Source organism: Eurosta solidaginis, chromosome 1 (assembly GCF_040869045.1).
Source record: "Eurosta solidaginis isolate ZX-2024a chromosome 1, ASM4086904v1, whole genome shotgun sequence".
Lineage (NCBI taxonomy): Eukaryota > Metazoa > Arthropoda > Insecta > Diptera > Tephritidae > Eurosta > Eurosta solidaginis.
Window position 1 is genome coordinate 365462134 of NC_090319.1, and position 27603 is coordinate 365489736.

The 27603-nt window shown below is 35.7% G+C and overlaps 1 long non-coding RNA gene across 3 annotated transcripts in view; it reads left to right on the top strand.

Annotated features, from left to right (window-relative positions):
* Positions 1-913: 913 nt before the first annotated feature.
* LOC137238179 (uncharacterized) overlaps positions 914-27603 on the top strand; it is a 166683-nt gene continuing 139993 nt past the window's right edge. For all 3 annotated transcript variants that reach the window (XR_010949125.1, XR_010949123.1, XR_010949124.1), the window contains exon 1: positions 914-1720. This is a non-coding gene — a long non-coding RNA (uncharacterized lncRNA). The remainder of the gene's footprint in view (positions 1721-27603) is intronic.

Consider the following 27603-nt stretch of genomic DNA (forward strand, 5'->3'; position numbering starts at 1 on the left):
TTGCTTGCAACAAAAGCTGAAAGTTTGCCACTTTTTCATGTAAGATCCATAAAAATACGTGGAATCTGCTCAACATGTATAATAGCATTTTCTTTTCTGGCTATAGTGTTACGCTTTTTGTACGCCGCGCAAGGGTTGTTGTTCATTTCTAAAAAACAGGCAACGCCTTTACGGGGTATTTCGTTCTTTTGTGAAAATTGTTGCCTGCTCGCAACTCAAAAGCGTTACACTTTACCCTGTATAAAATGGCGGTGTGGCAGTGTAACTCTGTGAAACTCTCAATTCGCTCTTAAGTTCCACATATACTCTGTTAATATGAGTACACAAATCACCTACGCCGATTGCGCATTCACGAGTTTAAAATTGCTTCGTTCTGCGCAATTTCCTCACAGTTGACTGTTTGAGCGAATGAAAGAAAGAGAGAAAAAAGAGCTAAAGGAAAATGACTTAAGAATTGCCCATATAAAAGAGCTGATCTAATGTTTACATGCGCAATGCGCAATCTTCTTGTGTGCTTTGTGATATGAGTGAATATGGTGAGTTTAAATGTTCTTTGTATGCACTATAAATGTTAACAATTTTCTGGGGTAGGAGTAACTCTATTAAGCCTTTACCATTTACTTAGGCAACAATTTATTTCAGAAAAGAAAACGCTATAAGTTTGCGCTAAATACGTCTATATCAAAAACTGCTTATGTGACGGGGCTTTTAATCGACAATCAGCAATTCGAAAAGTAGGTACCTTAGCACACATCTCTATTTGCTGATTGATGTGGTAGATTGCAAGATTGACATGGGGGTTGATGATGTGAAAGATAAATACAAAATTTTTTGACATTCCGACATTCCGTCCCTGTTTCGCAGGTTTTTTATCGGCTCGTTTGCATTTTTCGATTATTCTTTGACGAGAAGCAGAAGTGATAGTGTCGATTTTCGCGTCTCGTGGAAATTTGTTGTGAAAACTTCTACTTGTACAATTGTGACAAAAGCAATTCGGCGAAATTGTATTTAAATGTTTAATACAAATACGAAGCTGCTGCATAATAGAAGAAAATGTACGCCTATTGATGTATAAAGTTATCTATATATGTATATATATATATATGCAAGTGTGCGCTTGCATTGAATGTGCGTGAGTATGTATGCGTGCTGTATTAAAATGGAATGAAAAGCACCCAAAAAAAGAAAGATTTTTATTTAAAATTGAATGAAAACTTTAAATGTAAAAATATCAAGTGAAAAACACCGATGAATTAGATTTGAAATAGAACAAACAGTAAAAAGTTCACTTTATTTTACGCTGTATTTGCTAAGATCAAATAAAATTGCAACAACAGCGTTGGCATACTTTCGTTCATACATATAAATGTACATATTTACATATATGAATACGCGACGTTGGCGACATGCTGAAAAAGACAGTGGCGAAAATTGTGTGCGGCATAAATGAATTTTATTGAGGCCAACACTGAAATCGGTTTGCAAAACAAAATAAAAAATAAATAAATCAAGCGCTCTGTATGTGTGCAACTAACAAATACATTTTTTGTGAATCATAAACCCAACTCATTGATTAAAGTGAATGTATGTAGCTGATAGTGTGTCTAACATTGAATGTAATTTATTGCTAAAAAAAAAACAAAAACGAAAAATTAAGAAAAAATACTGTGCGCGTATCGTCTGTGGAATGCGTGATTCCATAACGTATGTATGTACATAGGTAGGTGCAGGGAGCTGCGTGTACATTTTTCTGTTATCTGTAATACATATGTATGTAACTATTCCATAGGAATGTATCTACATGCATAGGCAAAACAGGTTTAAAAGGTTCAAGCGATCTTTAGAATTCACTTAGTTAAAATTATGTAAATATGTACGTACGCACGTGCGTATGTATCTACTATGCAGACTAGCAAAATAAGTATAAAATTGGATTTTAGCTTAGCAGGTGGGTTATTTAATTGGGCAGTAAGCTATGTTTGACGGCATGCGCAAATTTCTCAATAGTATGGGCGGTGTCGAATTCCTCAATGCAGTGTTTGTCTGTACATAGTAGGTATGTATTAACTTAGTCTTCACTTTACGGTTGGGAACTAGAGGAAGATGCAATAATGTGGATGAATGTATTGTCCGAAATATTATCCCTTTGTTATTTTTTTGTATTCCGTATCCACTCAAGGATGATAATTGAATTGTCCACTTTTGTCATCCATGAAAAATGGAAAATGGTGAGGGTGGTACCGTTACTAAAGCCCGAGAAATCAGCTAACGTAGCATACGATATCAGTCCTATTAGCCAAGACACTTGAAGCCGTCTTGTTTCCTTATTTCTCCGAAAATCTACGATGTGTCAATCATCACCACGTCTCCCTTCCGCGCTAAACGCCATCATATAAATTGCGAACTGAACCAAAGAGGACAGAGATAGAGGCGTCAGTTCGATATTTATTCGTAATATACCAACTTGGCGGGTATTAAAAATTCCCTTCTACATATTTTTAAGAAGTTTATATTAACACCTATTATGATTGTTGGAAAGAGGATGAATGGTTTAATTAATACAATCCCTTAAGGCAAACAAAAATACCTCATGAAAATGTGTAGAAAGCAATTTAAAATTACCCCGCATTTGGGACTTTCTAATGTTTTCGCAAAAAGGACAAACTGCCGTTTTTTATTATATCTATCCTCTTTGACTGAAGCAAGAACCTCAACATGGAACAGTACTCGTATTGCTAGACTTATCAAATGTTTGAAACAGTCAATCACAGCAAGTTACCTCAAGACTTGAAAGTATCTAACATTTTTCCTAGTCACAGAATGATGAACCGCAAATTATGTGTATGATTCGCAGGCATCGGTCCACTTCGGGAATGTATAATCAAAACCTGAAAGATTTAAACAAGCTGCGCCATAGAGTGGAATTAAAGCTCTCTTTCCCAACAGCACTAGTATCCATTGTATCATACGCTTATAACTGTACGATAATAACTGGATCCTGGCCGACTATCCCCTAGTCTTACTAGTTTTTTCATCTCGCCAAATTTGGTACTGTTACCGACCAAATCTTCGGCAACCTTATTTACAACTTTGAAGAAATCCGTTGTTGTTGTTGTAGCGATAAGGTTGCTCCCCGAAGGCTTTGGGGAGTGTTATCGATGTGATGGTCCTTTGCCGGATAAAGATCCGGTACGCTCCGGTACCACAGCACCATTAAGGTACTAGCCCGACCATCTCGGGAACGATTTATGTGGCCACATTAAACCTTCAGAAATCCGTCGCATATCTCTATCCAACACCTATGAAACTGCAAATTTCCTTGGACTACCGGTAGCCGATGATGAGGACAATTTGCAAGTGATTGCATCTACTGGATGCGGCGAAGCACTGATACAACAACAATATAGAAGGGTTGGCGCAAGGGTGGAAAAAATACGATTTACATATGTAAATATATACTTATCTTTCCGAATTACCAGAATTGGTAGGTTCTGCTGTATACATTGCCGATCCTGAAATACATATGTGGATTAGGGTCGGTCAAATTTATTGTTGAAAAGGCAAATCCAGTTTCTGAATCTATGGGTCATACTGAGTAATATTGTCCATGGGACTATAGGTTTGAAATGAATTTCGAGCCTCCATAATTTTGTTAGAAAATTGTGTATCTCAATACGAATAACGGATCTCATGAATAAAATACATGAAAATAAATGTCAAATTCGGATTCGGATTGGTATATAAAATTTTCTAACAAAATTAGGGAGGCTCCAAATTCATTTCAGACCTATGGTCCCATGGACAATATTACTCAATATGAGCCACAGATTCAGAAACTGGATGTGCAAATGTATGTTTTTTTCCCCATACAATTTGACCCGCCCTAATGTGGACCCTATAGGCTTGAAGAAGTGCCATGAAGTGCAAACAAGAATTCCAAAGAAATCGCTCAGGCCAACGGGTACATCTATGATGTTTTGCGGTCATAAGGGGCGAGAAGGAACCGAAAGGTCAATAAAATGGCAAAGGAAAGTGGCTAGAAGGTACCGAAAGGTCAATAACATGGCAAAGGAAAGTTCAGCACTCGATGAATATATAGCAGATGTCACAACCTATTTTGGAGAAATTAGAGGATTTGATATGATCAAACAAGTATATCCCTATAAAAATGGACTTAAGGCTAAAAATGGGCGTACTAACGGGACACTGCGTTCTCGAATCTCATGCCTATAAATTTCTTTGAGAGATACTGACGAGGCAGCAACTGCTGATGTAGGAAGTGCCGGCTGCAGGAAGACACGCCTGAACACATTATGAATTCGTGGTCTTTACAAGCGCGGCAAGGCACCAGCCGGCATAGGGTGTTCATGGGCTTGATAAGCGCAATTCATATGTAGCTTCCGCAACCCAATTGTCAACCTCAACTACGCGACGCGAATTCCTTTACAAATATGCGTGTATCGTACACATAGGAACAAAACGAGGCTCTGGGGACCACAAGTTTCTCATGGAACTTGGGTGTGGGGGCGATATAGCGTAGAACGTTGCGGTAATATTAAATCGTTCCCGAGATGGTCAGGTTAGTACCTTAATGCTAATTGTTACCGGAACATACCGGATCTATATCCGGCAAAGGCCATCAACATCGATAACACTCCCAAAACCTTCGAGGAGTGTCCTTATCATTAATACAACAACAACATAACACTCGCATTTCGGCAAGTGGGCTTTAAAAACAATTTTTATTAAAAGAATGGGTACGCTCCTTAGAATTGGCTTCCGTTTCGCAGGATTTACCCGTCTGCAATTATGTCAGTGTTACTTATTATAGAATCTTTCAATTTTTATTTCCAGTGCTACAAATATGTATGTTGCATTTGTGCATTATAACAAATGTTTGAATTCTTTGTGAATAAAATATTACAATGACAAATTGCGTTTACGTGTTTGTCTGTAGGCATTTGAAAAATAAATCCATTTAATTAAATTAAATTACATCACACGGAAACTGCATCATTTAATCTTGAACAAGAAAAAACTTGTAAAAACTAGTCTACTTTCTTTGGTTTTCTAATCAAAAGTGAACATAATTTAGTGGAATTTAGAACAAGATATAACGCTGGAGCAAGACCTATTCCACATGAAGGTGAGACAATAAAAACATTTTTTACGATGTTGTTTTATGGCTACTTTAATATTTATTTAACTTCAAGTTTACTTTGCATTCGCACACACATATCCGTAGAGATTTGATTACCTGTACATATTGGGTTATCCAAAGTGAGGGGTAGTCCCACCCGTTTCCCGTGTCCCCTTTCACTAGACTTTGATTCAAATTTTTTGTAATATATTTTTAGCAAGTCATCTAAGGAATTTTGAAATTTTATATTTTAAAAGTGAATATTTGTTTGTAATGAATCTAAGAAATATTAAACTTTGCTATGTAATTTACACCGAAAATTATGATTTTCTAAGAGTGACTTCAAAATCACTTCCCAATTACAGAAAAACTTTTCTAAATTGGCTTGTTTAAAAGAGATACTAAGATCCAATTTACACCTCAAACTTCTATATTTAAAAAAGAAAAATAGAAGTTTATGCCGGTGTCGATATCCTCTAACCGTAGTACTAGGAAGCTTGTAGTCTCAATAGGGTTGGAGCGTGAGGTTAACGAAGCAGATCAAAAATGTAATAGATCGGTATTTTGCCGGAACTTATGCGCTAATAAGTTGCGAAGAGAAAAAATTTGCTGCGGTTCCTAAGATCTTTTTTTGAGTGCTTCAGTAAATTCTTGTTTAGTTAGCGAAACACCTTCCTAAAAATTTACTTTCAATTCTCTAATTGAAATGCGACATAGCTGGTATTTTGTTGCGTATTAGGCGCTAATTTGGTGCGAAAAGAAAAATTGTGTCACTCTTCTTCAAGTGCCTTTTTTTGGTTGCTTCGTGAATTTAACAAAGCACCCTCGTAGAAAATTGCATCATTCACTAATTGTCGCATTTCGCATTAGTGTTCGTTGCAAAAATATATTACAATCGCATTTGATTTTTAAACACTGCCCTATATTGGAGGTTCTAGTCAGAAATTCCCGGAAGCGATCCGTTATTGAAAAAATCAAAGCTCTTGTGCAGTTCTGGTTCACACCCAATTATTATTACATGCACTTATCAGGTACTTTTTTGTGAACCTTCCTCATCTCTAGCTGCCAATTCTTGTTATTTTTAACCCAGCTATACTTGTACACAGGGTATTATAACTTTGATTGGATAACGTTGGTTGTACAGGTACAAAGGAATTGAGATAGATATAGACTTCCATATATCAAAATCATCAGTATCAAAAAAAATTTGATGTCCGTCCGTCCGTCTGTCCGTTAACACGATAACTTGAGTAAATATTTAGATATCTTCACCAAATTTGGTACACGAGCTTATCTGAACCCAGAATATATTGGTATTGAAAATGAGCGAAATCGGGTGATAACCACGCCCACTTTTTATATAAAATTTTGGAAAACACAAAAAAACCTGATTATTTAGTAAATAATACACCTAGAATGTTGAAATTTGACGTGTGGACTGATATTGAGAATCTTGATAAAAACTTAAAAAAATTGTTTAAAATGTGCGTGGCACCGCCCACTTATTATTATTATTATATTTATTTATTACGGTCTTTAAGACCTAGTTGATGTTAAATAAACATTTGTTTCATTAAATATTAAGTGTTTTACAATATAAAAATAATTTTACTTTAAACTTATTAATATTTCATAATATTTCACAATCTTTTATCTCAGTAGGTAGTTCATTGTACATTTTGTACCTAGTGTATTCTAAAGTCTTCTTTGTTTCTGTGTGTGTTCTTACTCTAGGCAGTCTTATACTATTGCAGTATCTAGTTCAATAACTATGGATCTTGTGATTATATAATAGTTTATTGCTCAGGTAACTCGGTAGCATTCCAAATCTTACATGATGTATAAATTTCATTTTTTAACTTATTGACTGTTCTATACTAAGCCAGTTTAACCGATTCAGCGTTATAGTTTTTGATGTTCTTGGGGGACATTTTAATATAAATCGCATTGCCTTGTTTTGTTGTATTTGTAGTCTTTTAATTTGCATATCACTCGCTATCAGCAGAATTGTAGGACAGTATATAAAGTGCGGCTCAATAATTGAACGATACACCTTTATTTTATGACGTTGACTAATATGTTTGCATGTTCTGTACATGAATCCTATTTTCTGCGCAATTTTTCTTTCAAGATAATTTATATGTTCTCCAAAATTCAGGTTTTCATCAATTAAAACTCCTAAGTACTTCATTTCATTTACTCTTTGAATTAAATTGTTTTTTATCTTCAGGGTTATATTGTTTAAATCGTTTTTACGTATAATGTTCTGGTTTTTGCAAAATACCATGAACTTAGTCTTATCTATATTTAACTTCAATTTTTTAAGGCACAACCAGTTGTATAGAGAGTAAAGATCTTCTTGTGCTTTCTGCATTGCACAGTCGGCATATTTCTCACTGATGATGAGCAGTGCATCATCCGCAAATAGACGTATATTGCAATATATTAAACATTTTTTTATATCATTTATGTACAATGTAAATAGTATCGGTGCAAGTACTGAACCTTGTGGCAATCCGATATCTACATCCACAACCGATGAGACTGCATTTCCAATTACCGTCCTTTGCTTTCTGTCACTGAGATAACTTCGGAACCATTCCAAAGTCTTTCCTCTGACACCAGTTTTGAACAAAACATTCAACAATTCCCGTCTATCAACTGTTTCTACTATAAGGAATGCTTTGAAAAAAATGAACGAAATCGGGTAAGGACCACGCCCACTTTTATATAAAATATTCCTAAAAGGGTCGTGGACGAATAAAATAAGCTATATCCTTGCAAAAAAGAGCTTTATATCAATGGTATGTCATTTCCCAAGTGGTTTTATAACAATAAATAGGAAAAACTTCAAATTTAAAAAATGGGCGTGGCACCGCCCTTTTTATGACTAAGCAATTTTCTGTTTCGGGAGCCATAAATCGAAGAAAAATTAGTTCAGAATATATAGAATAGAATATATATGTATAGAATATTATGTTTATAATTATATTTATTAATTCAAATAAAATTCAAACTTAAACTAAAACTAAGAAGAACAATGTCTTATCTTAAAAGGGAAAGTCCCAAATTATATATGCGTTGAAATTCAAAGTATAACCAAACGTTGGCTGTAGTTGCTTAAACTCAGCTGTTCTATGATGTTGCCACATATTGCGGCGGGGCTCGATTTGGGTAGTCCCTACACCACCCCCTTTCCAGAAAACCCGCCGATGTTCTGGCATCAATACTTGTGGCTTGTGTTATTGCTGCTAATTCATCTCTAGGGAAATAAGCTGGTTTAAGTCTGTCGATGGATACGGTTACCGGCCTCGAACCAATCATTATCGTGTATGTCTTGGGGTATCTGTTAACAACCAGATATGGCCCGTTTTAACGTGCTTTCAACGGTTATCGTTGCGTAGAAAACCCTGGCTACAAAAGCGCAGATCCTTGGGAACAAATACCGCAGGTTTACCATGCTGTGACGTTTGTATTGGTCGAACGGTCTCGAAATGCCGTCGTAGTTCTCGTAAAAAATTATGTTGGTTGTTTGGAAATAATTCCTTGGTTTGTGTTTGCGATTGCGTTTGCGTATGCGTATGTGTTATCGATTCTTTGCTTTCAAAGTATAAGTTTGCTTTGTTTTTTAAATCCGCCAACACGTCGTGGTGTCTTAGGAAATTCGCACCTATTATAGGATGCGCAACGTCGGCGATTATAAAACACTACTTAAATGGCCGTCGTAGGCCGAGATCTAATGTTATCTGTTGTTTGCCGAATGTATTAATTGTAGTATTGTTCGCAGCAACCAGTTTCGTTGCGTTTGGTTGCATACTCTCACCGTGACGTTTGGGTACAACCGAAACTTCGGCGCCCGTGTCGATGAGAAATTTCATTGAAGACGTTCTGTCTCAAATGTAAAGGCGGCTGGTGTTCATATCCTCCTGCGACATAGCCGCTTTGTACGGAGGGCTGACTAGTTTTCCGAAAGCTTTGGTGTGAAAGCGCATGGTGGCCGACACCGTGTTGCGTTCTTACCGAATATGATGATACCAACAGATATCGCGGTTTGTATCCCGTGTGTCTTCACTGCGTGAGCTGGTCGGTCGTGTTTGTTGCCGAGGCGCTCCGATCCGTTGCTGTTTATATGTACGTTACCTCCCGCTTCTCGATCTAGCTTATCCACCAACTCTGACATGGCTGCTGTTACATCGTCACTTGGTTTGCAATGGGTGGCGAGGAAATAATGTCGCTGGCGTGTGCCAGTACAGCTGAATCGATTTCGGCAACGACCGTAAAATATTTGGTTGTACTATTCTGTTGTCGTCGGGGTCACCACTTATAGAATATTATGTTTATAATTCTATATTTATTAACTCAAATAAAACTCAACTAAAAATAAAACTAAAACTAAGAAGAACAATGTCTTATCTTAAAAGGGAAAGTCCCAAATTATATATGCGTTGAAAAACAAAGTATAACCAGATGTTGGCTGTAGTTGCTAAAACTCAGCTGTTCTATGATGTTGCCACATATTGCGGCAGGGTTTGATTTGGGTAGTCACTACATATGTATATATGTATATTATTGCGCAGCCTTGTAACACTATTAAGCACACAAAACAAACAACAACATTATTTCAAGTGTACAACTGGGTATGTAATATTCGGTTTCACCCGAACTTAGACTCTCTTACTTGTTCTTATTGCAATTAATGTTATGTTAATGGTTATAATGCTGTCACTGCTGTCACAGTTTTTACAGATGCCCATTTTACCGTTATCGCGTCAAAGGCAGTCGCAATAATTACGCCTACTGACATTTAATTATGTAGATATTTTCACATTAACTGTATAAATACAAACACCAAAAGGAACGTAACTAAAAAAAATAAAGCAAAACCACATACCCAACCAGCAAATTCAGGCATACCCGTATTTTCCGTAACCTGATATCATGCTAAAATAAGTGAAGAGCATAATATAAATAAAGTATTGCTCTTTAGATCAATGAACATAAAGTTAGCAAAGTTCCTTCGACGGGTTAAAAAAATCATAGGTCTCTATTTCGTCGCAGAGAATGCGCTAATTAGTTGCGAGGGAAAAAAATTTGCCGCACTTTTCTAAGTGCTTTTTTTTAGTGTTTCGCTAAGTTGACGTGAAGTTAGCGAAGCACCCTCCTAAAAACTAACTTACACTTCACTGATCGAAATAAGACTTAGCTGCTATTTTGCTCGTATTAGTCGCTACTTAACTACGGATTTTCATAACAGCGGCGGCTACAGTGGTGTGGCGGTAGCGTGCTTCGCCTTCCACACCGAGTGTCCTGAGTTAAAATCCCGGGCAAAGTCATATCAACAATTTAGAAAAACGTTTTTTCAATTAGCATCGGGGTCGCCCCCTCGGCAAGGCGAATTCAGTGTTTTTATCCCAAAAGCTGTTTGCTTCTTCTTGATTATTTTCCATATAGCGCACTGTACTTTAATATGTCAGTTAATAGAAATCAATTAAAATTTGCTTTTGACTTGACATTCTTCTGCACGATGAATTGGTTGAATTCACTTTGCCACTACCTAGTATGGATTCGTCTTGTCCCTCGGAAGTGTATTTCTGCCATGAAAAGCTTCTTTGTCCATCAAATTTGTAGGGAACAATTGTTTTTGTTTGTTTGTGTATAGCTAAATGGTTAGCGCAGCATGCCTAAAGCGTACTGATGATGAAGGCTTAGCACCCTTCGAAATGGATCTATCTGCGCAGCTATGGCAGGTTGTCTGAAAAATTTTCTACTTACTATTCCAAAAACAAAATACAATTTTTCAAATTTGTAGGGAAAGTTAAAAGGAGCATGACGCAAATTGGAAGAGAAGCTCAGCCTAAATCTGCTCGAAGGCAAATTGTGCCAAGTATTTTTTTACGTAACAGCGGAGGACACCGTTTTCGAAAACCCACAAAGTTGTGAACAATTATTTTATCCTAACGGTATACTTAAATATCGAAAGTGAGAAAGCAACCCTTTCATAGATTGCTCCTCGTTACATTATTGGATTTGTTAAAGCATGTAGAGAGTGGCAGAACAATTTTCAACACACATTATCCTCTTAACTATTACCATTATGTAAGTGTTTAGATATGTCCATATGTATGTTTAAATCAATCCACAAAGCCAACAGCTCTGGGTAAATGTATATGTACCATCAATATTTTCCACCTCCATCTGATAATAATGGTCTTTTAGTGACGTTAGCGTTGTTATGTATTTTAGCTTGGGTGTTGCTGGTTTTTTTCTATCGTCTATTTATCATGTATAATATAATTTTAATACTCTTATATGCCATTGTAGCTTTATTTATAATATGTTGATTTATTGTCAGTTATCGATTGCTTCCATTATTGTTTCGCTATCTTTTTTAGACAGCTAGACAGTTATGTCAGCTTATCAAAACATCAGTTACCATATGCCAAAAATATTGTACGAATTTAGGGAAATTCCGCTTATTTCCAACCTTCTGCAAACGTTCGTATCGCTAAACTGTTGAATAAAACACTCCAATATTCTGTATTACAAAATGGTCTTTATTAGTCTACTTTGAAAGTACTTCGCAATTAAACTTCACTTCGCAACTGATAGCGTGCTTAAATCAAACTGATTGCTGCTTACTCATATTTCGCTCCTTTTATACTCTCTGTCCCGTTCGCATACTTCTAGGCGTTTCTTCTTCTAGAATTTACTACTTAGTTACCAGCTATAAACTACAGATGTACGTTTATAGCTTCTCGCATAGCAATATGCGCGTGTATATGTGAGTAATACTTCCACCGATGATTGCTTACTTTTGTGAGTATCTCCGATGCATATGTTTGTGCGTATATTTCCGCTGCTTGTATGTGAATATGTGTAGACATAATGCTTGATTTGTTTATGTACATACCAGTGACTTCTTAGTATCGGCTTAGAGATGATAGTATCCCTTAGTGTTGCTAATATTCGTCACAATATTCTATATTCTATTTAAAAGCGAACATTTAGCTGACCCCGTTAATTCATCGCAATTGACACGGTTGCCACATTGCATTTTGTCCGAACCAAAATTCCTTCATCGAAAATCCAATAAGAAGCCCTAACGCATTCAAATTTTGTGTCATCCTTTAAGTAAATACTCCGTACGCGTAGGTTGATTTCATTTCAGAGCAATTTGCAAAAGTAATCTAGTTCTTTAATGAGGCCGTTTTTGAACATATCGATTTTTTAGTTGTTATGAAGTACTAGATATATAGTACTAGACCAGTACTATATAAAGGATGTTCCTTTATCATGGGTGGGACAATTGTACGCAATATTTCATTTTTGTTGAAGCATTCTGAGAAGAAAAACTGAATATTTCTGGTTCTTATAGATAGGTTGAGACACTAAAGATTCAATTAGGATTGTTACAATACAAAATACAGCCGCAATAGAACAAACATAGCTGAAAGAAGCACATTGGGCATTTATTTAAAAATAGTTCAACTATTACTGTTATGTACAAAATCTCAAAATATCCCCGTGCGCATCTCGCGCAACAAATATAAAAGTCTCATATCAAATATCAACAGAAATCAGCTGTTGCAGCCAGCTGCTTGCGCTGCCATCTGGCGAATGTTGGCAACTGCCGGTAATACAGTGTTAGCTCTAATCAAATATTTACGATAGTGCCATAATACAAATATATTTATTTGTGTACTCACAATCGTTTATTTTTAACAAACTATTTTAATAAAATATAGCTAAACAAATGCACTACGACTAATAATGCCCAAAGCTCGCCAATAGTACGACATCTATACAACCAAAACTTCAGTTATAGATTTGGATTCCAAATAAGAGCGAAAAAGGAACCTGTACATAAAAACAGCAATTAGAAATAATATATAAGATTGGTATCACAGGTGGAACAACAAATAGACGCTAGCCATTAGTCAACTTATACCTATATTATTAATACTGTGCGAATATTTGGAAGTAGGTTGTTTTGTTTAAATACTTTTGGGATATACGAACATTTGGGAGATCAAGTACCGTTCGAATTGAAAACATTTAATGAACTTATTAATAATAAATAAAGTATTTCGTTGGTTGAAAATTAGATTTACGTCATTTGAGCTACGGACTGTTCTAAGAATTTTTAGCTTCAAAGGCGGACGCTGTCGTATGATGTTAGCGCGCTCGGTCTACCACACCAAATGTCCTGGGTTCAAGTTTTTCTAAGCGCGGTCGCCCCTCGGCTTTTTGCTTCGACTAAATTTATCTACATATTCAAGGTCAGTTTAGGTTGAACTGGTCGGTCAATAAAGACTCCACATAAACTGTATGTGTACATAGTGTTACCAGACGACTAAAAGGAAGAACCAAAATCAGGTACCAGGACTTATGTTAAAGAATAACTACGCCCTCTTCGCAAATACGAGACGTTTTCTAGCACCTAGCTTAATTGCTGCCTCGAGATATGACAACTTTGCATCCCCTAATAGCTGCAGCCTTGACCTGGCGGTCGCAGGAAACGAACACAGAACGTGCTCAACCGCTTCTTCCTGCAGATCACACTTCTTAAACCTGCTGTTCGTGACGGGGACTAACTTGTAAGCATGTGACGCCAAAAGGCAGTGTCCAGTTAGTACGGCCTCATCATCCTTAAGTTTTCTCTATTCAGAGATATGAGCCACCTTGTGAGCCTTATATTGTAGGCTTTGCACATGATCTTAGAAATTTTGCAGCCCCTCGCTTTTGTCCACGCCTTTCCTGCTTGATGGATCATATGCAGCTCCCGTCTCCTTTTGATTGGGACGTCTATCGTCAATTCAACGATTGTTGCAGCTCCTTTGCCAACTCATCGGTCTTTTCGTTAACTTCTATGCCTTTATTACCGGTAACCCAGTATAGCATTGTATTCCTAAACACTTCTTGTCTTGCTGAAGCACAGTGTGAGATTATTTCCTTAATCGCCGCCTGATTATCAATATCAGAATTTCTTCTGTAGGATCTACTTATTTCTGGATCGACACAGTAAACATCAGACCCGACGCCTTCCGTTAACTTGGAGCCATCGGTATACACTTGAGTGGTATGGTACGTAATTTCTGCACCCTGACGCCAACCCCCCGACTCAATTAAGGTCCCCAGGACTCTTTCGAAGCTCAGCCACGTCATATATTCCGTTTTTCCGTTATTAGATGGACATATTTAAGTTGGTAACAATATATTGTTTCAAGCCGAGACTCTAACAAGCCACTAAATTCTTACAGTGTTTATTGAAATAATGACAAACGAAGGGTTTGAAATATTTCGTAGTTCGATCTGTATGCAATCACATAAAGTGGTTAAAAATGTCTAGATGACCTATAACATTAGTCGGTATATAAGTTTCAGACAACTACAAACTCCTACAAGCAATGAGCAAGAACTGTTCTTGAATAGTTTTTAACAGACTGAACCATTTTCCCAAATAGGTTCCAACAAACATTTAGTTTAGAGAACGATAAGAAAAGGAGTCTAATTCTAATATATTTCTCTAAGGTATAATGTTAGAAGACGATTTGCGAAACTGTCGAGATTACAGAGTTCTCGACAAAAAAGTGACTTTGTTTTCGGTTTAGAGAAAGGGCTAACCAACACAAATTTTTCACGTTTTTTTTATTTCTTTCATATAACACTAAGTATGGTGATCATGTCGAAAAAATAATCAAAATATCATTTCTTGTGTTTCTCAAAGCTATATCTAATCGAATTCTAACTTAGTTTTCTAACATTTCTTCCGATTAGAGATGCGTTAGAGAACTACATTAGATTTATAATGTAAAATCAAAATATTTATCTAAAGTTAGAAACTGTGTTTGCTGGGGCTTTACTAACGCGCTATAAAGTGCCTTGACAATTTAGAGATCATTGATTTACCCTCAATATTGAGAACGTTTTGTCGCACCACTCTTGAAGATATGTTTTTAATTTCTCCAAGTGTGAAGCTATGATTCAACGATATTTGCTTAGAGTTCCCAATACTTAGATTTATTTTAGTACTAAATTTTATTTGGTTTGAACCAAGTTTAAATTAAACTTAGCTTCCCAACGTGCTCAAAGTCAGTAAATTTTAAACCCAATTTTCGTTTTAGTTCTTATAGCATATTCCGTAATATTATTTTTCACATCCCACAATTTTAGCACTCTCAAGTTTCAAAGCTACGTTTTCTAAAGTACATTTCAATTTAAATTTGATCCGGGTCCAATTGGAACAATAAAATAACCTTTTTTATTTTTCGCTCTCACTTTGAATAAAGATAACCTTAAATTCCTACAAAGTCCAACCCGATTCTTTCTAACATTTTTTATGTTTTTTTGTTTGTTACATCCACTTTGTTAACTTATCAATAGTGACATGATACTTAGCAATCGCTGTCGCTACTGCCATCCTTATAAATATAGAAATAAAAAAAAAAAAATAGAAAAACAGAAAATTCTTTTCAACATCCACACGCTGGCTGCCATCATCGATTTCTGCTGATAAAGAAAATTACAGTGACACAACTTGTTGCTTGGCAAAAAGCAACAACAGTAACAGCGTTTAAGTGAAGTGTGAACATAAACGCAGCATGCGGTGCGCCATGGCATATCCAAGCCATGCCAGTGTTGAAGATGAAAATCCACTTGACATTTAACATTTTCTATCTGTCAATCTACACAAATGCTTTTAAAATTTTGCCATGCTCGTTCGCTTATCCTTACGCTACTCCACTTCCATCGGCACAATGCCACTTAAGGGGTAAATTCATGTATGGTATTTTCGTTTATTTTTATACCACTTTGTGCAGCTTAGCATAAACGTTATTACTTGAAAAAGGTCTGTTGGCCTACCAAATTGTAACGCCACGAACTAGTGGAAATAAATATGGATATATATGTTGTTGTTGTTATTGTTGTAGCAGTGCTTCGCCCATCAAATAGGCGCGACCGATCACAAATTGTCATCACTGACGGGAGTGGACCATAGTGAGGGGGTGTTAGAGGCGTTGGTTGGTAAATGCAACTCCATTTATTATTCGTCGAATCTTTTTGTCATTGTTCCCGTTTTTCTTCTTTTTATGTGAGGGATTTAATTGATATTTTATAGTTAAAATAACAAACAGGAAGCCACCATCGAACCGAAATCTTAATTTAAAAATCAATTTTTCGAAAATAACTGTTCCCCAGTAAACAAACATAAATAACATAGTCCAGGTATTTTTCGTGCCAGCAAAAAGCCGACGCCTGAACGAGCTTGAACACATGAGAACCCCCAGATAAAACAGCAACGGAACAATACCATCTTTACGAAATACTCAAATTGACTTACAAAACACAAAAAAAAAAACCACAAACTTACAACAAACAAACACGTAGCGACAAACATGAAGCAATAAACGCAAAAAGTAGCAACCACAAATAAAATTAAAGAAAAAAACTTTAAAAATAAGCTTTTATTATTGGTTAATAAAATTAACTAAAAAGTAAAAAATAAATTGACTGTAAAGAAATATAACACTTTATAAGTTCAGTGTAACCTTTAACGATAATTAGGCTCCTTCGTCTGCGACAAAAACATTCCATATTGTACATAATTATATATTTTTAACATTAAAACTTTACACCTAAATTATTAAATCTTACAGTTTATATCACAGTCCTAATTGTTCTAATAAAAGCGTGTTACATTATGATAGCAAGAAAAGGAGGTCCTTAATGTTCTTAATTATACCAACAAAATTTAACACGCTTTTATTAGAACAATTAGGACTGTGATATAAACTGTAAGATTTAATAATTTAGGTGTAAAGTTTTAATGTTAAAAATATATAATTATGTACAATATGGATTTTTTTTTGTCGTAGATGAAGAAGCCGAATTATCGTTAAAGGTTACAATGAACTTATAAAGTGTTATATTTCTTTACAGTCAATTTATTTTTTTACTTTTTAGTAAATTTTATTAACCAATAATAAAAGCTTATTTAAAAAAAAAATTTTTTTTCTTTAATTTTATTGTTTACTTTTTAGTTCGTTTTATTAACAAGTAATAAAAGCTTGTTCTTAGAAAAGCTTTTTTCTTAAATTTAATTCAAATATCAATTTTTTTTAATTTTTAGTAGGGTAAAATATTGTTTAAATTAGTTATGTAATCTTTACTTAGTTATTTGTAACGTTTCTCATCCTATCCATTTCTTTTAATGCACCAACATTACATGGTTTCTTCGAAGTCAACTTTGAATAGTCAAGTTCTTCGATTCAAAGACCTGCTAAAGACCTAACTCGGCTTAAAGCCACATAAGCTTGACCAGCAGCAAATAATTTGCAGCCTAGATAAATAACAACATACTCTACAGTAGTTCGCTGTATTTTGTGCACAGTGAAGCCCACGACAAGAAAATTGGGAGCATTCTTCTTTCAGCTGTGCCGTGATTAAATTTAGAAGGAAATTGAACTGATATAGGCTGTATTATGTGAACGCCATCGTTACCAAAGTCTACGCGAACCGATGGTATATCGTTATGGTATAGTTGAGCACGTCTGTAATATGGCCATATAATTTTAGTTATGTGACCTATTGCTCCTTTTACAAGTCCCTTAGCAACGTCAAAGTTAGATATCAACATAACTTTAGCACCAACAAATATTTTTAGTTCTTTTGGAAGACCTCCTGTTTTGTTAATGTGTGAGTGTATTATATTATTAACATCAATCTGATCATTGTTTTTTGTTCCATCCATTAATTGAACTTGGTAATAATCAGTCATCAGCTGAGTGAAAGAAATTGTGCTTTTGATACGTTAAAGCCAACTGTCAACAACCAATCGATAAAAACGTTGAGTGAATAGAGCGGAAAATTTTTATGCTCACCAATTTGTCGTAAAGTTGCAACTGTGTGTTCCAAGAAGTTATCACTAATAAACTTCGCCAGCAGTTGTGCTTTTGGAATGCGCCCCATGCTTTGTTCAACTCCTTCAAATGCATTTGTATATATGTATGTGCATACACATGTTCACGTATTCTTGCAACAACAAAACGTTAAATACATACATACATACATATGGATATACAGATTTTTTTTTTTGTGTTTGCCAAAAGTGGCTTCACTTCGGATATCAGCATCTTCGGTTGTCAGATCTTTCGCGTTCAACGCTAACGCTGTGTCAGGATGAAAAAGACTCTCAACCAAATTACTGATACGAATCGCTACGTTTAAATAACCCTGACTGAGTACGAGTACATGATTTTTTATTTATTTATTTATTTATTTATTTATTATTACGGTCTTTAAGACCTAGTTTAGGTTAAAATAAGAAATTAAACATAAATACTCATGTCACATTTAGTGACGTACAATATAAAAACAATTTTTCTTTGAACTTACTAATATTTTCACAGTCTTTCAAATCAGAAGGTAACTCATTATACATTTTATACCCTAAATATTCAAGAGACCTTTTGGCGAACTCAGTTCTTATTCTAGGCAGTCTTATATTATTGCAATTTCTTGTTCCATAATTGTGGATTTCATGATTATAATGTATTTTAGTACTCAGGTAATTCGGTAACATTCCTAACCTAAGTTGGTGTATAAATTTCAATGTGAAATAACTAACTGACTGTTTAATACTAAGCCAGTTTAATCTATTGAGCATTACAATTTTTGGCGTTCTTGAAGGACATTTTAAAATAAATCGCATTGCCTTGTTTTGCTGTATTTGAAGTTTCTTAATATATATATCATTACTTAATAGCAGAATAGTAGGACAATAAATAAAGTGTGGTTCAATAATTGAACGATATACCAATATTTTATGACTTTGACTGATATGTTTACATGTTCTATACATGAAGCCTATTTTCTGTGCAATTTTCCTTTCCAGATAAGTTACATGCTCTCCAAAATTTAGATTATCATCAATCAAAACTCCTAAATACTTAATTTTGTCTACTCTTTGGATTTCCATGTTTTTTACCTTCAGCGTAATATTATTTAAACTATTGTTACTTATGAGTTTGGTGTTTTTACAAAATATCATGAACTTAGTTTTTTCGACATTTAATTTCAGTTTTCTAAGGCATAACCATTTGTATAGCGAGTCCAGGTCTTCTTGTACTTTCAGCATGGCACATTCTGCATATTTTTCACTTATGATAAGCAATGCATCATCCGCAAATAGGCGTATTTTACAATATTTTAAACATCTTTTGATATCATTGATATACAATGTAAACAATATTGGCGCCAAGACCGAGCCTTGTGGTAAACCAATGTTAACATCCACCACTGATGAAACCTCCTTTCCAATTATCGTTCTCTGTTTTCTGTCACCCAAATAACTCCGGAACCATTCCAAAGCCTTTCCTCTTATACCAATTTTAAACATAACGTCCAATAGCTCAGATCTATCGACAGTTTCAAAAGCCCGTTTTAAATCCAAGAAGACAGACACCGTAAATTTTTTGTCCGCCATGTCTTCTTTCCAATCTGCAATTACCATATTCAACGCTGTTTCACAAGAATGGCTCTTCCTGAATCCCGATTGTTCTGGGATAATCACATTGTGCTTCTCTAAGTATGCCACAAGTTGATCCTTCACCACTGTCTCCATAATTTTTTCATCTGTAGGTAACGTGTTAATTGGACGTAGTTCCTCAGGTTTCATTGTATTTTTTACTTTTTCCACAGGTATTATTGTTGAAATTTTCCAGTAACTAGGTACAATACCGCTGTTTAAGGATTCGTTAATTATGTCTTTGTAGAAATTAGCAGTATATGTCATGGCATCTTTAACGACACCCTCCGATAAAAGCTTGTCGCCGCCATATTTGTTTTTAAGTGATTTTGTGATAATAATATATCATGATGCGAATATATTGGGGCATATTCATAATCGAAATAAAATGTGACTAAGTTAGTTGAATCATTTTTGACAGAGAGCACATATAAAATTGTGTCAAACAGTGCTAACTAACTTAAAATCATATTTCATTGTGACTTTGCCTATGTCGCGTTCAGTTTACAACTACTTATTGCAGATCTCTGCTCTGTGGGCTAAATCTGTAAAACAAAATCAAGTGCGCAGAAAAGTATGCAACATTGAGCGATAACAGCCTAACTTCTACGTTAAAGTTAACGCAAATCTTTATCGATAACTCTGTTATCGATTAATTTATCGAATTCTCGCAAAGTAATATTGCATTGTCATCGGAGTTATACACGTGTGCAAAATTTCAGCTCAATCGGACACCGAGAAGTGTATCAAATCTAACTTGCAAGATTTGATTACAGACAACAGCCAAGTGAAAGTAAATAAAAGCTTATAAAAAGGGCAATAAACCAAAGCTGCTGACTTCTATCAACAAAACTAATTTCTGTATAAACAAATTTTGATAACGATTTATAGAAACGTTATTTATTGATTGAGTAATTTATGATTTTGATAAACAAATATTTGAGTAATCAAGTTTGAAATACTTGCATATATGTAATACTTCTATATCACTACTACTGAACTGTGCAGCCTGTCAAACATTACAGTACAGATATACAACGAGAGAAGGAGACAAAATCTCAAGGCTGTCGTTATATTTTTGTAAAAAGGGGCCCCAAATATATCTATATTTCAACAAGCCGTCTTGCTTCTATCTATATTGCACATTAGACTATTTCGTTCTCCAAATGAAAAAGTAAGCTTTTGTTTTCCATTAGTATTATAAAATTTTTATTGTTTTAAGAACTCCGCAGAATAGCATTACCGATTTGTGCTGAGTGCACAGATATACGTGTGTAAATGAGCCCTTATTGACCAAAAAGCGACAAAAAAAAAAAGCAAATAATGCCAACTGACAACTACGAATGTATGTATAAGTATATTTTTATACATGTATATTTGAATTTTTTCATTTCAAAAATATGAATTCTTCACCTTGTTTTTTTTTTACTATTTATGTAAATAATGTAACTTTGTAGCCATACAAAACAAATTCAAAAAATCTCGAAAAACTGAAAAATTAAAAAAAAAACCAAAAATTTTTTTGTATTTTTTCCGAAAAGTACATTTAAAAATAAATTTAAAAAAAAAGATCCCAAACGGTCAATTTTTGAAAAAGTTATAGCATTTTGAAAACAAAATCGGTGTTTTTTTAAAAATTCATATTTTTTTTTTGAGTTGGATGAAAAAATTTGAAAAAATTCTGAAAAACGTCTTTCGTAAGCTAGAAAAAGAACAAAAACTTTCAGCCAATTCTTAAGGGGTCGGGTTCAAAATTGGTCGAAATGGGATGGAATACCCCATATGTACATGTGCATCTCACCCTCTACTGAATAACATGATGTGTTCCATGTTGAAATGAATATTCAGGTGTTCTCATCCCGTTGACGTTTTCCCTTATTCTGACAAGTTCGGCATGCATATTTTAGAGGGTTGTCTATCATACAGAACTGCCTTTGAGTTCTACTACGGTTTAGAAATTTAATATCTATATAAGCCGCTACCTGAATTGTTTAGCCAAAAAGATTAACGTAACTTTGTTTTCCCCAAAAGAAAATAGAAACAATTTTTTGCAGAAAACTAGTTTTTTGGGGAAATTTGTACGAAAAATTAAGCAATCAAAATTTAATACTTTTGTAATACAAGTAAATACAGGATAATAGAGCTACCGAAAAAGTCAGGTTATTTTGTTGGCATCACCTTTGTTATTACATCATGATGTACATATTCATTTTTAAACGTCTTTTTCTATGTCTTCTTATGGAAAAAAAACGATAGGTCGCGTTTTTACTGCTCGGTTTTTCTTTTACTACACTCTTACTCATGTTTCGTTTTTATTCAAACTTTATATAAATCCCTTTTTTACTGTCCACTGTTCATATATATGATTTCTAAATGAGCCCTTTTGGAAACATGCCTGTGACTGTCCGTTGTGTTTATCAATCCGATAACTCGTTAGATTGGACTTAACGCTACCCATAATTTACACGCATTGTAAACCAAACGTTCAAATTGTATTCGTATTGCATGTGGGGGTCTACCGCACTGCTAGGTCTAACCGATTTGTCAATACTAACGTCATCAACATTATTCTTACGGTCGTGTATTTTTAATGTCACTTTCACGCAGCGAAAAATAATTCTGAACGACGATAATGTTGTTAACTTTATTGAACATTTACATCTATTTATTTACTTTTCGTCATCAACATTGTTTGAATGGGAGCGTTAGAGCGTTAAAACGTCAACGGTGACATCGTTATTTTTCGTTATGTACTTACTTTCTTCTATATATTGTAAGTATTGTCCTGTCGTCGATGTCGTCGTCTATTTATATTTATGTCTATTTGTAGGATAATTTTAGTATTGCTATTGATATCCGTTGTTTAATAATGTGAACAAACTAGATAAAAACACTTGTTTTCTTGAATTTAATAGTCTAAGCTTCTAGTGAACATGCAGAACTGGTGAGTGGGTGTTGGCACCACTTTCTTCTTAGTGTTTATTATTATCCTATTATACTTATTTGTTCGTTAAGTGTAGATGTGGGTGTGTCAAGTTATTTTGCTAATGATAGTAAGTAAAAGTATACTTGTTTCATTGTGTCTGTTATACGATTTTTTTGTACGTTTTGTATTAGTAAATTATTCTTGTTGCTAGTTTTCGATCCTTTATTGCTTTCGGGTAAATTGAAGTATTTGTTATTTTTGAAAGGAATTCCCTTATCTTGTTATTCCATACACGTTGAATTTTGTATAATTTATTGTGAAGTACTTTTATTAACTTTTTCTCATATGGTTTTGAAGTATATTCTTTTCATAGTTGCTTACATAATCAAATTTATAATGTAATTTTCGTAACAGTTTGCTATAAGCACTTACTTAATTGAATAAATTCATTACACACGGACGTCTATGTGGAGTATGACCTCACTAGACAAATAAACTTCTGTAAAACGTTTACATAACGATTTGTTTGAGAACGCCTCATGACAAAATTTGTTTTAAAAAACTCAGCACAGATGAACTTAATGCATTTTGAGTTCAAATTAGGCACTTTTAAAACGATTCTGAGGCAGGCTGGTCTCAATCTGGCATACGAGATGTGGTGTCGATATTGTCGTACATCTTTCGTGGACCAAGTATCATCCTCATATACTTATGTATATATTTTTTCGACTGGACCGGTAAAATTGTGTGTGTGTGTTTAAGGGAGTTCGATAATGATATAGACTCACCATTTGACCGTTCCCGAGATGGTCGGGCATGGTACCGGAACGTACCGGATCTGCATCCGGCAAAGGACCATCAACATCGATAACACTCCCCAATGCATTCGGGGAGTGTCTTTATCGCTACAACAACACCGACAACAACTCACCATTTGGCCAGTTTTATTTATTTTCTTTATGGGAAGTGGAACACCGACTGACTTATTCTGCAAAAAAATAATGCTTGATGCGAATTTTTATTTGAGAAACTTTTTTTCCTGGTAGTGGGCCATGGGCATATCTATTACAAAAAATTTTATTTATGATGCGATTTTCTTTAAATTCGGTAACTTCTCTTTGAAAAATGTTTTATTCCGGGAAATGGACCTTTCCAAATAAAATCATATTTATGGTGCGATTTGATTGAAATTCGGTATAGCTTTCAGAAGCATTGCTTTAAGAGAATTGGACCAGGATTAGAGCTGTTGTAATAAATCTTACCTATAGTATTATCGGGCAGAAGAACGTGTCAATTATCTACCTATATCTTATATATAAAAATGAACTCGTTTTAAAAATTGTATTCAACTGGAAAGTCTGCGAGCAGAGCAGGCCGGTGCAGTTGCGTGCATACACTCTCTACATGCAGATAAAAACCGGTTATTAGGTGAAATGGAACTTGTGCGCTCTGAGCTTACTAATTTATGTAAGCTTTACGATGAAGGTGTTGCTGGTGCGCTTTCCTCATTATCATCACAGCTCACTAATCTGCGTCATAGTGCGGGCAAACACAGAAACAAAAACAAAATCAATAACAAAAACGAAAATGCGATTAAAGGTAGAGCAAAGAATGGTAGCAAAGATAATTCTGTTCGCTCCCCTCACTCTAGTGCACTCGCAGTTGACAGCGGCCCCGTGCCGTCAATTATACCTGCGAGCTATACAACTGTTAACCCCAGTAAGAACATGACTCCAGCTTCAAAAAACAAAGCGAGTGCTGTTGGGAACAGCCCTAATTCTGTTAATGCTGATGATTCCGATGGTGTTAATGATGACTTCAGGTTGAAGTCGAAATATCGACCAATTAAATATTTTTGAAAAAGGAAAATAAACGTGTTTTATTTACTGTACGGCCTCAAGCTCATCAAACCAATATATTTGATCATATCAAATAAGGCCAACAAAATATAGAAATGTTAATGTTAATGTTCCTGTACCTGTTAATAATGCTGGGTCCTATTAAGGTGGCAGACACACTATAGCAAACAACAATATTATATATTAAATAATTTATACCTCATTTATTGGCAATTTAATACCGCAAAAAAAAATTTAAAGCTGCGTCCGGTTCCGAGAAACGGGAGTGTCTGCTAGCTTAAGACTCAAGCCAGCAGACACTTCGTGAAAACACGACCTACGACTTCCGAACGACTTGGATAATTGATATTACATTTATTGGCAATTTAGTACCGCAAAAAAAATTTTAAAGCTGCGTCCGGTTCCGAGAAATGGGAGTGTCTGCTAGCTTAAGACTCAAGCCAGCAGACACTTCGTGAAAACACGACCTACGACTTCCGAACGACTTGAATAATTGATATTACATTTATTGGCAATTTAGTACCGCAAAAAAAAATTTAAACCTGCGTCCGGTTCCGAGAAACGGGAGTGTCTGCTAGCTTAAGACTCAAGCCAGCAGACACTTCGTGAAAACACGACCTACGACTTCCGAACGACTTGGATAATTGATATTGCATTTATTGGCAATTTAGTACCGCAAAAAAAAATTTAAAGCTGCCTCCGCTTCCGAGAAACGGGAGTGTCTGCTAGCTTAAGACTCAAGCCAGCAGACACTTCGTGAAAACACGACCTACGACTTCCGAACGACTTGGATAATTGATATTACATTTATTGGCAATTTAATACCGCAAACAAAAATTTAAAGCTGCGTCCGGTTCCGAGAAACGGGAGTGTCTGCTAGCTTAAGACTCAAGCCAGCAGACACTTCGTGAAAACACGACCTACGACTTCCGAACGACTTGGATAATTGATATTACATTTATTGGCAATTTAATACCGCAAACAAAAATTTAAAGCTGCGTCCGGTTCCGAGAAACGGGAGTGTCTGCTAGCTTAAGACTCAAGCCAGCAGACACTTCGTGAAAACACGACCTACGACTTCCGAACGACTTGGATAATTGATATTACATTTATTGGCAATTTAATACCGCAAACAAAAATTTAAAGCTGCGTCCGGTTCCGAGAAACGGGAGTGTCTGCTAGCTTAAGACTCAAGCCAGCAGACACTTCGTGAAATCACGACCTACGACTTCCGAACGACTTGGATAATTGATATTACATTTATTGGCAATTTAGTACCGCAAAAAAAATTTTAAAGCTGCGTCCGGTTCCGAGAAACGGGAGTGTCTGCTAGCTTAAGACTCAAGCCAGCAGACACTTCGTGAAAACACGACCTACGACTTCCGAACGACTTGGATAATTGATATTACATTTATTGGCAATTTAGTACCGCAAAAAAAAATTTAAAGCTGCGTCCGGTTCCGAGAAACGGGAGTGTCTGCTAGCTTAAGACTCAAGCCAGCAGACACTTCGTGAAAACACGACCTACGACTTCCGAACGACTTGGATAATTGATATTACATTTATTGGCAATTTAGTACCGCAAACAAAAATTTAAAGCTGCGTCCGGTTCCGAGAAACGGGAGTGTCTGCTAGCTTAAGACTCAAGCCAGCAGACACTTCGTGAAAACACGACCTACGACTTCCGAACGACTTGGATAATTGATATTACATTTATTGGCAATTTAGTACCGCAAAAAAAATTTTAAAGCTGCGTCCGGTTCCGAGAAACGGGAGTGTCTGCTAGCTTAAGACTCAAGCCAGCAGACACTTCGTGAAAACACGACCTACGACTTCCGAACGACTTGGATAATTGATATTACATTTATTGGCAATTTAGTACCGCAAACAAAAATTTAAAGCTGCGTCCGGTTCCGAGAAACGGGAGTGTCTGCTAGCTTAAGACTCAAGCCAGCAGACACTTCGTGAAAACACGACCTACGACTTCCGAACGACTTGGATAATTGATATTACATTTATTGGCAATTTAGTACCGAAAAAAAAATTTTAAAGCTGCGTCCGGTTCCGAGAAACGGGAGTGTCTGCTAGCTTAAGACTCAAGCCAGCAGACACTTCGTGAAAACACGACCTACGACTTCCGAACGACTTGGATAATTGATATTACATTTATTGGCAATTTAGTACCGCAAAAAAAATTTAAAGCTGCGTCCGGTTCCGAGAAACGGGAGTGTCTGCTAGCTTAAGACTCAAGCCAGCAGACACTTCGTGAAAACACGACCTACGAATTCCGAACGACTTGGATAATTGATATTGCATTTATTGGCAATTTAGTACCGCAAAAAAAAATTTAAAGCTGCGTCCGGTTCCGAGAAACGGGAGTGTCTGCTAGCTTAAGACTCCAGCCAGCAGACACTTCGTGAAAACACGACCTACGACTTCCGAACGACTTGGATAATTGATATTACATTTATTGGCAATTTAATACCGCAAACAAAAATTTAAAGCTGCGTCCGGTTCCGAGAAACGGGAGTGTCTGCTAGCTTAAGACTCAAGCCAGCAGACACTTCGTGAAAACACGACCTACGACTTCCGAACGACTTGGATAATTGATATTACATTTATTGGCAATTTAATACCGCAAACAAAAATTTAAAGCTGCGTCCGGTTCCGAGAAACGGGAGTGTCTGCTAGCTTAAGACTCAAGCCAGCAGACACTTCGTGAAAACACGACCTACGACTTCCGAACGACTTGGATAATTGATATTACATTTATTGGCAATTTAGTACCGCAAAAAAAAATTTAAAGCTGCGTCCGGTTCCGAGAAACGGGAGTGTCTGCTAGCTTAAGACTCAAGCCAGCAGACACTTCGTGAAAACACGACCTACGACTTCCGAACGACTTGGATAATTGATATTACATTTATTGGCAATTTAATACCGCAAACAAAAATTTAAAGCTGCGTCCGGTTCCGAGAAACGGGAGTGTCTGCTAGCTTAAGACTCAAGCCAGCAGACACTTCGTGAAAACACGACCTACGACTTCCGAACGACTTGGATAATTGATATTACATTTATTGGCAATTTAATACCGCAAACAAAAATTTAAAGCTGCGTCCGGTTCCGAGAAACGGGAGTGTCTGCTAGCTTAAGA